Here is a 16,064-nt window from a genome sequence, read left to right on the forward strand (position 1 = left end):
GAAGTAAGTGACTACCGCCAGCAGTGCAGAGAATGTTCGAAAGAGATTATGTGTAATAATATGGGCATTTCAAGGAATATATGCATAAATTGTGTAGCGACTTGCGATATATTAGTCCAGCGATGTCTACAATGTGGTGAATATAGTGTGGATTGTTGGAACAATTTATGCAGTGCTTGTAGAAATGATTGGCAATTGTGTGAGAATGTCGGCCAATTTCACCCCAACAGAGATGTCCACTTTCGAGAGTGCTGGTGTCTAACCCATGAAGAGCGGATAGAGAGACGGAGGATTCATGGAAATCTTATGCTAACATACACATCTTGAAGTGATTTCAATATGTTGAATTTATGAAAAATAAAACCAATAGTTTACATATTACTTGCATCATTTCTAAGGTTATTATTCTATTTAGTTTTTAATAAATAAAACAATTTTAATACACTATTTTTTTATTTTTTATCTAATATTGAGTACAATCATGATAATGTCATTACACTAAAGAATTTTCATCGATCCATGAGTTGTGATCTTCAGAGAACCCCAGCCACTTTACATAGAGGCGATGTCCTTTTCTTTTTAAAACTCGCTCCACCAAATACGTATTGGGATCTTTCGTTTTATTCAACTCCAGCCCATAAAAACAGCCTTTGATTGGTTGCCCATTCACATCTTCTAATGCATAAGTTATAGGTTCTGTATTATTAACTTTCACAACTTTGAATATTTCAGCTGTAAAATTTGCTGTATAACCTTTATCGAATGCATTTTTATATTTGCTGATTCGAACACTATCCCCAATTTTAAACGTATTTTTTTTACGTTTCACATGTGGACTCTTAGATTCGGCATACATTGACAATTTAGTAGACTGTTTCACATCTGCAGGTTTCATACCAATCGTACGATGAACTTTGTTGTTATACTGACGAGTAATTCTAGGAAGAATGTTCAACCACTTGTAATGACCTTGAAGTGAAAACTCCTTATAAAGCCAACTCTTCAATGTTCTGATTACTCGTTCTGCAATTGCAGCTTTTTTTGTGCTGAATGTTGAGTAATGATTGATGCTGTGTTTCTTCATTAACGATGAGAATTTCGAATTATAGAACTCAGTACCATGATCAGATTGTAAATTTTTTGGAGTATATTTAGCATCTTTCAACACGCTTGCCATAGCTGCAGTAACTGAATCACCAGTTTTATTCTTCAACGGCCTTGACCATACAAACTTTGAATAACAGTTGATAACTATAAGGATGTACCTACATCCCTCATTTTCTTTAGAATATGGTTGCATTTCCATCAAATCCATCTGCCACAAGTCAGAAAAACCCTTTATTATTGTCTTCCGACGGGGGAAATTTCGACGCGCCGGCTTGTGTATTTCTTTCACAACCTGCCATTTTGCATTACTCATATTAGTGCTCTAAGACTTCTTCAAGATGATAAAATTGAGGAATCACTTTTCTACTGTTCAGGTGCAAGTGTAACGATTGACTATTAAACTTCAATGACTCGCTCAGTAAAAGTATCAACCAACTTAGCTATTACGTCAGTTCGCTTTTCCACATTACTCAATTGATCAGCTAATGCAGAAGTGATGAGTGCATTTTTGTCAATGATTATTTGCACCTCATTATGTTTTGAATCAATATGTTTTCCGATGTTACGTAGCGTTGATGCAATGAATTCTTGGAAATACTTCAGAGTTGTCTCATTGACTTTTCTAATGTGATCGTCAACATATCCTTTAGTAACAGAATCTTTACTGTCTACAGGTTCACCAACATTTTGAAACCGCTTATTCTGAATATCATAATCACCATTTGGTGTGAGAATGAATCCAACACCAGATCTTCCAACTATTGGTTTACTAACACCACCTCTTCTACGACCAAATTTATCAATTGTGGTATGCATAGTTAGATCGTTTGTGATCGACTGAGCCAGTTTCACACATCATATTCATGATATTGCGATCAATAGACTAATCCTTCTTCACGTAATTCCTCAATTATGGCTAATATTTCATTATCATGTCCGGTATGTCCAGCCAGTCGTGAACTCCAAAGTAGTCGAAGGCGATCAATCAATTCTTCGAGTTCATTCCAATAAACATAATCTGTATGCTTATTTCTGATATATTTTTTCTGGGTGGGTATTTTGATCATGCCAGCACCTTCTCTACTAGGGTTTCCATTGGATAATAATGGTAGGATTATTTCTCTATATTTCTTCCAATTATTCGATAGAAGACCTTGTTTTCTCTCATTGTATTTATATGCAGCCTTTGTTAATTTGAGTATATCACCATATGTGGTCATATCGGAAGAGGGGATATTTCTCGATGGTACTTTCATGAATATCAAGTTATATAGTTTTGGAGTGCCCTGATAAGAGCCAATAGTTTTACCATTTTTCATAAACACAATTTTCTCATCGATAAATTCCACATCAGCTACTCCCATTTGTAAATTTCCCGTTTCAGTGTTCATGTGTACTCCAAAGACTGTATCGTAAGAGGGATTTCCTGATAGTAACTTTTTTATATGCTTTTGTACTTCATCACCATCATCGAATACATTAGGTGATTGTGAATCTAAAGTTGTCAATTGAGAGGTTTGAAGATCCTTCGAGGAAGCCCCTTCAAATTTCGGTTTCCACTCACTTTCAATTATAGTTTTGGCTGTTAATGGTGTAGCAGGCTTTGTTTTCTGCATCACTTGATTCATTTGAGATGCTCCTTCAGTATTGGCAGATATTACTTTCAAAGGTGTTATTATTGGCTCATAGATCCTCTCGAGTGCTGATTGATCACCTAGACGACTACTTTTGATATAATTGAATTTCTTCCGAACGGCATCCGTTGCTTCAATTAACTTTCTTTTTAAACATATTTCATCATCATTTTTTCCCTCCATAATTCACTCCAAGAATTTGTATAATGAAGTGTTATCTCCACTATCTAGCACTCAAGTGATTCAATTCTTCAAGAACGTCAAGGATATATGAAAGCGTCGAATCCTTTTCGATAACGTCCATTTACCACTTCTCGATCCTTATCAATTACTAAAAATCCATATTTATCTTCCCAACATCTCGCACACATATCTTGAAATTGCTTATATGTTACATCTGGTGATACATGGTCGGAAAAAATATGATTGAGATTCATATCATCTTGTTTGAACATTACGATAAAATTTGCATTATCTCGTATCAATTGTTTCGGAACTCGTGAATATGTTTGGGCTAAATAGAAACAATCCACATTTTTATGACGACCCATACTGAAATATGATCGTATAACATCCTGTTTCTCGCACATAACATCATCAAAAATGAATATCGAATCAGGTTTGGCGTCTGAAGGCTCTACTATTTCACCTGCATTATTGGCAAAAGTGTAAAAACCCAACCCTTCGATTGGAGATAATACTTCACGTAAATACTCGTATTTAGGTTGATAAAGAGACTTTGAATAAAGATAAACATTTGCGAATCGTAATCCTAGAGGATGCGTTAGCAAAGAAATCATAACATTTGTCTTGCCACAGTTAGAAGGTCCAATAATCAGGCCGCGAATAGAAAGTGGAAGTAAAGATCCGTGACGTTGTTTGACACCGCTTCCCGATCCACCACCCACTTTTTCATCGAAATTATCGATGGAAAATTGCTGCTTCTGCTTCAATATGCGCATTGTATGACAGTTGGAGACTATATAAGCAGGGTTCCACATCGATTCCTTTATTTAAATAGGGGTTATGAGTCGATGCAGATCTACTGAATTGCATTCAAATAAAACTGGTAGAGGATTGATCAATTCCCTCATCAATAATCTACCATTTGAATTACACTTACCTGGCTATCAGTATTGCGGTCCGGGCACCAAATTGCAGAAAAGATTGTTGAGAGGTGATTCGGGTGTCAATCAGCTGGATTTTGCATGCAAAAAACACGATATTGCATATTCACAGAACCCTGATAATCTTGCAGCTAGACACATAGCGGATAAGGAGCTTGCAGAAAGTGCTTGGAATCGTGTCAAAGCAAAAGACGCTACTATTGGAGAAAAAGGAGCTGCTTGGCTAGTTACGAATATAATGAAAGGGAAACGCCGATTTGGTATGGGTTGTGACTCATCTCCCAAGCAGTCACACATTCCGAAGAAAAAGCGTTCTATTAAGAAAAAAAAGTTAAAAAAATATTGAAAGCTTCTAAGGTGATAGCTTTTGGTTCTGGGATCGTTCAGAAAGTGCGTGATGTTCTACACAAAGCGGGTGGAAGTGAATTTGTTGTCAAAAATTCTAAAAGAGCAGCTGAAATTGCACTCAAAGCAGCACGCAAATATATGAGGGCTGCAGGTGGGAAAAAGAAAATTCGCACACCGCGAATCATACCGATTCCTAAAATTGGTGGAATACTACCACTCATTCCAATTTTTGCTGGTTTATCAGCACTAGGTAGTTTAGCCGGTGCTACTGCTGGTATAACGAAAGCAGTTCAAGCAGCAAAAGCGAGTAGGGAGCAGTTGAGTGAGACAAATCGCCATAATAAACACATGGAGGCAATTGCTATAGGTAAACAAGGAAGTGGTATCTACTTGAAGCCTTACCGCAAAGGATTAGGAGTCTATTTGAAACCTCAAAATTCAAAAAACTCATAAATTTGCTACCTAAAAGAGCTCTCTCCAATATCGACCTCAACTATTACGCTAAGAAAATGACGATTCCATATTTTCGGGGGGTATATATGCGTGACGATTTACCAAAATCAGGACCACTCCGATATGAATCTGCCATAGTAAATTTGGATAGTCGACATGGTCAAGGGACACATTGGGTAGCATATAGAAAAAGGGGAACTTCGATAAAATATTTTGATAGTTTTGGCGATTTACCCCCTCCCAAAGAACTGATTCACTATTTTTATATGGGTTCGAATCCTATCAATACTATCACATATAACTATAAGCGTGAACAACGATTCAACACAGTATGGTGTGGCCATTTGTGTTTGAAGTTTCTTCAGAACAAGACATGGAGTTAACACCAGTACAGGATAGGGAGAGTATCAAGAGGATGAGTCATTCATTGATCGCATATTCCAGAGTACGCACTTTACAAAAAATGAGTAAAGAACAACTCGCTGATATGCCGAAAGAGGTGTTGATTGGGTGTGCATCACATGAAATTGCATCTGTATGGGATAAGTTACCACAAAACCTACAAAATGATATTGATGTCTTGAAGTATCAGTACTGTCAAGAGCATTACAATGATTCCAGCGGTAGCAGTAGTAATTCCGATATGAATGATGGTCCACCTACAAGAAAAATTTTTTGTTGTTATTGTAAAGTGAATGATGTGAATGTAGTCACACATAATGATATGGATAGACCACCGAAAAAGCGACGATTGGTCCACAATTTCTGCTGTCAGCAATAAAAAGACATGAATCATCGAAAATTCGTCAGTCATGTCACGCACGTTTTCATTGTCGGGATTCTCTAGCGAGTTGAGTGCCAACTTCTACCCACCCATCGAATTGGATACCAATAGTAATTATGGTCTGGGATTACATGGTTTCTACTCCTACAATTCCATATTCAATGTAGATGCTAAGAATAATGTTATCGGCTATTCGAAGACAATTATCTCACCCCCCACTATTATAAAAATTCCACCTGGGGCATATGAAATTGATGAAATTAATAAGGTGATTCAAAGATTCATGAAATCCAAAGAAGTGCAACTAGAAAATGGAATTGAAGAAAATATCGACGAAGTATTTCTCCTACGTGCAAACAACAACACTCTGAAATGTGAAATGCGATCGAAATATTACATTCATCTCAAACATGAAAACAGCATTGCTGAACTTCTAGGGTTCGATGACAATGTTTTCAATTGTGGTGAAATACATGAATCAACATTGCCCGTGAATATCAATAAGGTGAGGATTATTCGTGTGGATTGTAATGTCACAGCTGGAGCATATTCGAATGGCGATGAAATCCATAGCATCTTTGAATTTGATATTGATGTAGAGCCCGGTTACAAACTCACCAAGGAGCCACAAAATATTATTTATATGCCAATCCGACCTGGTGGTCGTCAGTACCTCGACAATATCACTCTTCGCATATTGGATGATAATGGTAATCTGATCAATTTCAATGGTGAAAAAATAATAGTCAAATTGGAATTGATAAAGCTATAATAATCATCATTTCTCATATATTTATTCACAACATCGACGACAGTCATTAGTAACAATCATCGTTTCTCATACGTTGATTCAGAACATCGATGACTGTCATTAGTGTATCATAAAGAAAATGAGTAAAGGAAGCATCGATAAGTTTGGTCGCAGAAGTAAGGCAGTTTCAAATACTGTTTTGCGTGGGCAGCCTGGAGTTGGTTTCAAATTAACAACCGATGGAAACTTTGATATGGAAAATAAACGTTTGAAAAATATAGCAGAGCCTGAAGAGAGTACGGATTGTGTTAATCGAGGATATGTTGGTTTTTACATCTCAAAGATGAGAGGAGAATTAGATACTGATATTGACAAAATTAATTTGAAATTAGATGGAGTAGAAAAATATTCCGTATCAGTGAGGGAAGATCTCATTACGCTTGGACTGAAATTAGTAGAATTTGTAAAAAAGTATGAGCATATGGATAAGGATATCAAATCGCTGCAATCTGATTTGAAAAAACAACCCTCGATAAGCATTCAAACGATCGAGCAAAAACGATGGTGAGCGATGATTATCTGTGAAAAAAGTCAATATAAAGCTGAAGTTGATCAATTGTTACTCAGTATTTGTTACTTCCTAACGCTGAGCAGGTGATATTCATTGATGGAACTATAAATTCTGCGATTATCGTTTCTAAAATGGGGGTTGCTTCAATAGTCAGCGATTGCCGCAGCGGCAGCAGTTGAGTCAGCATAATGTATTTGGTGGAGGCTATGATCATGTGCATTTAAAGAAGCGAAAATCCAGCAGTCGATTCATTCCACGTATATCTGCCAAACGGTCAAGATATAGAATAAGTGCTAGTAGCCTGAACTTTCTCAAATCTATTGGCTTGAAGGTGCGATATAAAAAATAGTAATAACATGGCGACAATCACCACAAGTGATAAATTGGAAGTGTTCGAGGAGCCCATGTTCGACCATTCCCTCATCAGCCTTCATGAGCATACATATAAGCCGTATGGTTCACCATATTACAAAAATTCAGATGAAATACGAATTCCAATCAATTATCAAGATCTCATACTCGATATTGCAGATAGTTACATTTATATCGAGGGGAAGTTCACACCATCTGATGCCACAAAGCGGTGCTACCTATCCAATAATGCTCTCGCCTTTCTCTTCGACGAAATTCGCTATGAAATGGGTGGTGAGCAAGTGGTTGTTGTTCGAAAACCCGGCATAACTACCACAATGAAAACGATGATATCATTCGGAAAAACGCATGCAAATTCGCTACTACCGATAGGATGGGGACTCGATGTGAATAAACAAGATATATTCGATCCCGTTAGCAATGTATTTAGTGGTAAATTACCCTTGAAGTATCTCATGGGTTTTGCTGAAGATTACAATAAGGGGATAATGAATGTGAAGCAGGAGCTCATTTTGATTATAGCTCGCTCATTCAAAAATTCATTCATTGGGGAAGTCGATGCAGATTTGGAAATCAATAAAATAGAATGGAGAATCAGGCACATTGTGCCGGAAGATCGACAGAAACTGAAACTATTGAATCGCATAAATAAAAATGGTAATAATGCTAAAGTGAAGGTGGCTTATCGTATGTGGGACCTTTATGAATTACCCACACTTCGTGATACATCCTCGGATATATGGGCGGTGAAGACAACCAGCAGCCTCGAAAGACCACGATATATCATCATCGGCTTTCAAAACACCGACCAATCCGAAAATATGTCAAAAGATGTAACGAAATTCACACATGTGAATATTAATAATATTCGACTATCTCTGAACTCTGAAGTATACCCATATGAGCGTTGGAATCTGGATTTCGACAAGAAGTTAGACTCATCAGCTTACTATGCATATGAAAACTTCCAACGTAGCTACTATTATAAAACTATGAGTGAACCGATGATGGATATTGGTAGCTTTCGCAACAACCCACTATTCATTATCGACTGCTCCCATCAACCCGAAGCTATGAAGTCATCCACTGTCGACATCAAAATAGAATTCGAAACACGCAAGGTGAAGTTTCCAGCAAACACCAAAGTATATGCACTCATCCTCCACGATGCTGTTCTATCATATAATGCTCTTAATGGCTCTGTTCAAACTGGATTGTAATAAGATTGACATGTAATATGCTATGAAATATTCGATATTGATGAATAATAAAACACTCAATAATTATGTTATATCTTTTATTCACCAAACAATTAGATACAAACAAATATGGATTGAAACATTATTTTATTCACAAACATATACAACAGATTTCAAATATTTACAACACCATCATTTATCGCTTCTTCCAGTTGCGGGTTGGGACTCTGTGGTTCCAATTGATATTTCTCTATGATATTTTGCGGTAGGTAGGTGCATATGTCTTGAAGAAAATGTTTCAAGTCTGCTTCAATTATTAACTCACAGAACTCATCCAAATTTCTACTCCCATATGAATATTTATGACACAATGCCACACCGAGTTCATACTTCTCACTAAGCTCCAAAAGTTTTCGCACCTCTTCAGCATCGTAACATACACTCAAATCATAATTTGATGAATGTAGAGCATCAAAACTCAGATCAGCCATCTCCCAAGCCATTTTTCTTATGGCGGAATCCAAATCCACTGCTTCCGGCCACTCTTGGGCTGAATATTGCATCCACATATTTATAGAATGGTGAGTTCTGGAAATTCATAAATGGCATTCATTAGTTTGCAAATAATATAAAAAAAAATACTCACTTGAAATCTGACTATGTCTATGAAGTGACCAAGTTGATACATATTTTATATTAATCTACCATATTTTCACTATTTACAAAAAAAAATCATAATTTCAAAATGTTCAATCTAAAACATTGAATTTCATCAATGATCGGGTTTTAGCACCAGGATAATCCTGCGAACTTTGACCCATATAAGTAAGTGTGAATTTGGCTTTGGATGAATTCACTTCACGAATGAAGTCTTCTGGTAATTGCTCTGTGACACGTTTTGGAAGCCATGCTTTAAAAGGAGTATCACTTTCCTCATCCAATAAAACTACTTGAATTGATTTACCATATCGTGTGGAATACATTGACATTTTTTCAATTTTATATTCTTTATCAATAACCAGAGCGTTTATAGGTTTCTGCTCTAAAGCTTCACTTTGTTGAATTATAGAAAAATTAATTTTTTCAATGTCAAATTTCAAATTATCCATATTCATAAATATAGTGAAATTACGGTTAATTAAAATAAAATATATATTCACCTCACTGACGAAAACGCCCTCTCGGATGGGTTGATACTCGTTGTCTTCACTTTGGAATTCGACAAGTACTTCTGTTTACCTATTTGGGTATTTTAGAGTGTCTAAACTGAATGTGGAAGCATGATATTCTGAACTTATATAGGAATTACCAACAAGGGAGGGGGGCAACGCCGAACCCCACTGTTCAAGGTTATATTCTGTGCACGTCACGATTTCATTCAAGGTCAACATGCAATGCCACAGAGCAAGCTCAAGGTAGTCGAAGTGTCGAACGTCAAGGTCAAACCCCACACTCAAGGTAAAACACCACATTCAATCTCATACTATGTGTACGACGTTCAAGGTTAGGTGACGTCATACGATATTCTGAACTTATATAGGAATTACCAACAAGGGAGTGGACAACGCCGAACGCCCACTGTTCAAGGTTATATTCTGTACACGTCACGATTTCATTCAAGGTCAACATTCAATGCCATGGAGCAAGCTCAAGGTAGTCGAAGTGTCGAACGTCAAGGTCAAACCCCACACTCAAGGTCAAACACCGCATTCAAGCTCATACTACGTGTACGACGTTCAAGGTTAGGTGACGTCATTCAAGGTCGTGTGACGTCTCAAGGTTAAAAGGGGTGGGGGGAGGCGTTCAGTCGGCATTAGCACCCTACTATCAACACACTTATTAATTGACCCCGTCAGTAACTGATTTATAATTTTTACTTTTTTATTTTTATTGTATTATATTGTATCTATTATATTGTATGTAATAAGGTCATCCTTGTAATTAGACCTATGTGGTCTGTTAGGGTGAATGAATAAATAAATAAATGAATAATAAAACTGGATCACTCGGTGTCGAAAAAACTTACATTTTCCAGAGTTTATTATGTACTGCTAATTCTTCAAATGAATTTGTACAGCATGCCTGAGACCATTAATGTTCCACAATGCAGACTCACGCATAATCGAAAATTAATAACGCACGTTGTACCTAAACCCTTAACACTCTACTTGAATCATTGAAAGGCATGACAAACTCTGAGTCAAATTGAATAAGGAATAACTATTATTAGAGGTGCATTTCAGAGCGCATCACAAACAGATCTCTTTCTGAATTTCATTAGTTAGGACTTCCATTGTTTGATATTATATAAAATGATTCGAAATCCCTGAAAGAATCAAGAAAGAATCAATAAAAAAGAAAAATTGAAAACAGAATAGCTGAAAATAACAATTATATTAGTCAAAAAAACCCTGAAGTGGTTTAGCGAGAGATGTCCGTTTGACAGGGTTGGCCATTTTTCATTTGTTTATGGATTTTCATACGTTGCGTATCTCTACGCTAGCTTGGCTGAGTACATTGTTGAACAACATGTATGCGGCTTCTTTGAATTTCCTCCTAAACCAATGTTCCTCCCTGTGAATGATCTCAGCGTGGGACCACTCGATGTTATGTTGGTGGGTCCAAACTTTCAATGGCCTCTTAGTTTCACCGATGTGGAATTTTCCGCACTCACAGAGTATCTAGTAAATACAATTTTTAGAATCGCAGTCCGCGTTTGGTGGCCTGGTTTTTGTGAGGTTGCTACGTATAGTGTTTCCGGATCTGAAGCAGGTACTTGAACCCAATTCTTCTTATCCTTTCCGATAATCCTCTGATGCAGGGGAGTGCAAGTCTGTTCCGTCATCGGTTTGGAGTAGTTATTCCGTTGAAGACCATTTTTGATGATGTCTAGTTCCTTTTCGAGACCTTCCTTCGTATTACACGGCCCCAAAGCACGGTCTAATAGAGTCTTGATTATTCCTCCTCCAGTTGATTGATGATGGTTGGATACTGTCCCGTGTGAGTGGGTTTTCGGTATATAGATGTTTCCCACTTAGTGTCGGTCCTCTTCACCAATACGACTGAGAATAGCAATTGGTTTTGGACTGTCCTCTCCATTGTAAAAGCGATAGAAGGTCTAAGGATGTTGTTCAACATGTATTCAGCTGAGCTAGTGTAGAGATACGCAACATATTGAAACCCATATTCAAGAGAAAAATGGCCAACTCCCGCCAAACGGGCGTCTCCCGCTAAGCCCGGTGAAGTGGAAAGAGGAAAGCGGAGGTAAGTGTAAGTACTAGAATGCCCCAGAAATAGTCATCTCTCGGAGGAATTAGTTCAGTCATCATCCGAAAACAAGTGGTTACTAAAAGGTACGTACGTAAAAGGTAAAACCTCGTTAGTCCTTAGCTCGCACAAGTTTCTCAACTTCTGAGAGTTGTCGTGCGTATGTGGGCGACAGCTGATTAACGGAAAAACAGATTTTGAACAGATTTTTGTTAGACAGATTTAAACAGATAATGTACTAATAATGAAAATTACTTTTTTGACACCAACACTCTAGGTTTTTTCACAACATTAGACCAGATGGCTAATATATGTGAAAATAATCATCAATTTCATCATCTTCTGTTGACGCTAAATCAGTGAGTGAAGAGGGTACTAAAAGAAGGTAATTGACAGTTTTGAAGTTGAAGTAGTTGGAAACACTGTGAGAATAATTCATTTTCGTTGCAAACTGTATAATTATCATTCACTTGATTTGATTTTTCATATTCAATATAGATGTATGAATTTCTGTTAAAATTTTCAATAGTATTTCGATGAAAAAAGTTGGAAGACACATTCATTCTGATTAATATAACTATTACGTATAGAATGACCTACAAAATATTTTATTATCTTCCACATATCTGTTGCTTGCGACTTTGATGATAGGTTTTCCCAGATTTTCCAATTGAAAAAATTCCAATGCATTTTTGATTTATGAGAAAATCCTTCAACAAACTATGACCACTGTACATTTGTCTCGTTATTCCATTTGGATTCTAGGATATCGTCTGTGGATGCACATCTTCACCGGCAGCGAGAGGTTGCATATCTCAATAAGGATTGAGAAATAAAGGATTCAGAGGTGATTTTGAATTGAGATGAAAGTAACCAGGTTCAATTCAATGCCACGAAAACCTAGGCATTGGTTTTCTCTAAAAGATGAATGTCTCCAAACCGGACATATTAATGGCAAGACAGACAATTCTGCTTGTCTGCTTCGATGAGTTTGTTGGGGGTTGAAATTGTCCAGTGTCCAATATGTCTTGGCCCAATCATGTCGCTGGAATTACAAAGGCTGCTTCTCGAAAGCTTGCAACCAGAAAACTGTATACACCTCAGCAACTTTTGATTCTTCATGAAGCTCAGACCATGCCTTCTTTGGAGTACTGTTCTCATCTATGGAGCTTCACCCCTGAAGCTGCTGGATTCCATCCAGAAAAGTCATTCGCCTGATCTGTATCTGTAGAGTAGGGAGGGTGAGTGTGAGCCAACAGCACTTAGGCCACATGTGACTCATTGTACATCCTCCCGAAGAGGTGTTCTCCTTGGTCATCGTCCATCCTGTCTTTTTCAGGAAGGTGGACAGATCACTGGGAGACATCTCCTTTATATCGGCAAGTGTGGGCCAAGACTTGCCGAACACACACTCTTATTGACGATAACCCCGGGCACTCGCATAGGACATGCCTGACAGTATCATCTTCCTATTCACACATCCTGTATAGAGGTGTGCTCACTAGCCCCGTATTATGGAGGTTTTTCCTTGGTTGACAGTGGCCAGTCAGAAATCTTACTGCTGAGCGTAGATTTTTCCTGGTCATCGCTAGATATTCCTTCGGCGCCAGCCTCCCAGTGTTGTCCAAGGTGATCCTTGCATCCTTTGATTCCATCCCATCTCTTCACGGATTGAGCATGGGTGTAACATTTGGCTGGTTCCGCAATTGTCGAAGTCATCAGGCCGTAGGTGCCACTGGGTCCTAAAATTTCTTATAGTCCAGTCGCTTCCTTAGCTGAAGATTCGGCAATACGATTACCTTCACTCCTGTCGTGTCATTTAACCCACTTTAGGATAATGTTATTATCTACCTAGGCTTTGACTAAATCTGGGTAACACTAGTGCAAGCTCTGAGGTTATACGTTGTCTGTTCAAGGCTAACAGGGCTTGTCTGCTGTCAGTGCAGATTGTTATGTTTTTGCCAGAAATTCCTCTCCTGGTTATTTCTTTTGTGGCGATTGATATACCAGCCACTTATGTTTGGACCACGCTGGTATTTCTTCTTATTCCCCACGTCCGCCTGATTGGAGACACGAATATCACTTGCAACCTTGATAATCTAGAACGTTGAAAAAAGGTTGGAGATTGTTCTCTCTCACTTTCATAATCTGACGGGAGGTGTTCAAGCGACTTAAAATATTTGATTCCACCGAAAGCAGTACGTATCAGAAATACGAGACGAACTGTGGCTACCCACCGCTTTGAGTTACAACTCAGTACAACTCAAACCTCGCTGTTTAGGAAATCTTCCATTTGGAGAACTGCGTTTGTTGTGGAAAAGTTCTTGAGAACATTTTTTAAATGAATTCAATCTCCAGCTATTCAAATCCAACGTGAGTCGCTACTTTCGCACAGGCACCGCTCTTAGAGCGACACAAGGAATGTAGTGTTTGTGTTTCGTTCTGAAAATAAGAATTCAATTGAACAGTAGATAATATGTTTATTTGTCAATTGTTCACATGCTAATTTACATCGATTATATTACATCGCGAAAGCAGAGCTTGTATGCGATGAAACTGCCAAAATTTTCGATTAAAAAATATACGTATTTTATGAAATAAACTATAGCAACAAACAAAAAAGAAATACAGAAGAAATAATCTAGACAGTAAATAAAACTTTTGTATGTAGTAGTTATTAAAAATGATAATAAACAAAAAGAACTACAAACCATTGCAAACAACAGGATTTGCCAATACAAAAAAAGAACAACATACCATGTTACTAGGACGTCAGGCTCTTAGTAACAAATTAATTTGATGTCGTTCGTCCAAAACGAATTTTTTTAATTAATTTTTTAAATTTTTTAAAATGTTTTGCCTGTCGAATGGACTCCGAAAGTATATTATAGGCTCGACTAGCTGAATGCAAATGACTTCGATGACCAATTGTTTTGAGTGTCAGTTCTGTTTTGATCAATTTTTTTACTTTAATTCTAGTGTTATGTACGTGGTCTATATAAGGTTCGTTCCAACCAGCGTCAGAAACAGTTTCTGACAGTCAGGATTCGGCGCAGTAATGTGATTGCGTTCCAACGTGAGTTTCCAACCATTAGTAAACTATCAGTTTTCTGTTCCATCCAAGATTCAAACCTGTTCGAAATCTATCAGAATGGTTTGAGGATTATCTTCTAACCATCAATCTGGCGCATGCGTATTCCGTATTACTGTTTCTGTTTTATGTTCATGCAACTTACAAACAAACAACATAACCTGCAAAAATTGTTATAAAATAAATTATGTATTTGCTGGCGCAGGAAAAATTGGGAATTCTTTAAGTGAACCTATAATATGAACATCTTTAATTACACAAATTAATTATTGCGGTGACCTCCCAGTTCCATGTTGATAAGTAAATAGAATAGAGATATAAAATACTGCAACCTTCTTTTACTCTCCAGAAATACACTTGATTAGATTTATTTTTAAAGAATTGAAGGGGCTATATTTTTATGAGTGACATTCGTTGTGGAATGTTTGAAATAAAAACTGAGTAGAGAAAAGTATCTTCTGTATAATTCAGTGTTCATATAGAAGTATTTGTTTCGAAAGAATTTTTTTTTCTTTCGTGTAATTCAATGTTTATATGAAAGTAGCTGTTTCAGGAGGACATTCTTTCAGTTTGTGTCTGAAAGTTACTTCTTTGCATGATCTACACATCCATGTATAGAGTTACTTATTTTCAAATTGATTACTTCCTTCCTTTCTTTGGAAGATTCCCTCATCCCCTTTTTTTGATTTAACATGGAGTAGTAGAAAGCTAAAAACTTTCTTTCCCAAATTATTTTTAAAGGTTATGTTGAAATTCCATGCCAAACTTCAGTTGAAGTATCAGCTGTTCCAATCAGAAATTTCAAGTTAATCAGAAACCAATATTTACCAGACATGCGCGTTGACAACGATTTACAAACAGTTGGAAATCTGTTTGTGACTCAAGGTTGGAACGAACCTATAATCGTGACGTTTATGTTTATATTGAAAATACACTAACTGTATGTAGTACAACTGACTAATATCAAATATTTTAGCCTCCTGATAAAGAATGTTTGTAGGATACAACATGTCTCTTTTAAATATTATTTTTAGGAATCTTTTTTGTAGAGTCTCAAGTTTGGACAAATGACAGTTTGCGGCTCCACCCCATCCCAATATTCCGTAATTTAGCTTAGATTCAACCAGAGAGTAATATAAAATCTTTATCACAGGTAAGTCTAAGTATCGGTTCAGAAATTTTATTTTATATAGCATAGGCCTTAATGTTTTAATTACATTTTGTATATGTATATTCCATTTCATAGTATCGTCAATTGTTATACCTAAATATTTTATATATCTAACTCTACTTATTTCTATTTTTTTATTGTTGACGTGTAACTGTACAACATTAAAATCTGGTAAACCATTTTCATAAC

This window comes from Leptinotarsa decemlineata, unplaced genomic scaffold (genome assembly GCF_025532065.1).
Source record: "Leptinotarsa decemlineata unplaced genomic scaffold, Ldec_3_MD MMD2_tig00026282_RagTag_RagTag, whole genome shotgun sequence".
Taxonomy (NCBI): Eukaryota; Metazoa; Arthropoda; class Insecta; order Coleoptera; family Chrysomelidae; genus Leptinotarsa; species Leptinotarsa decemlineata.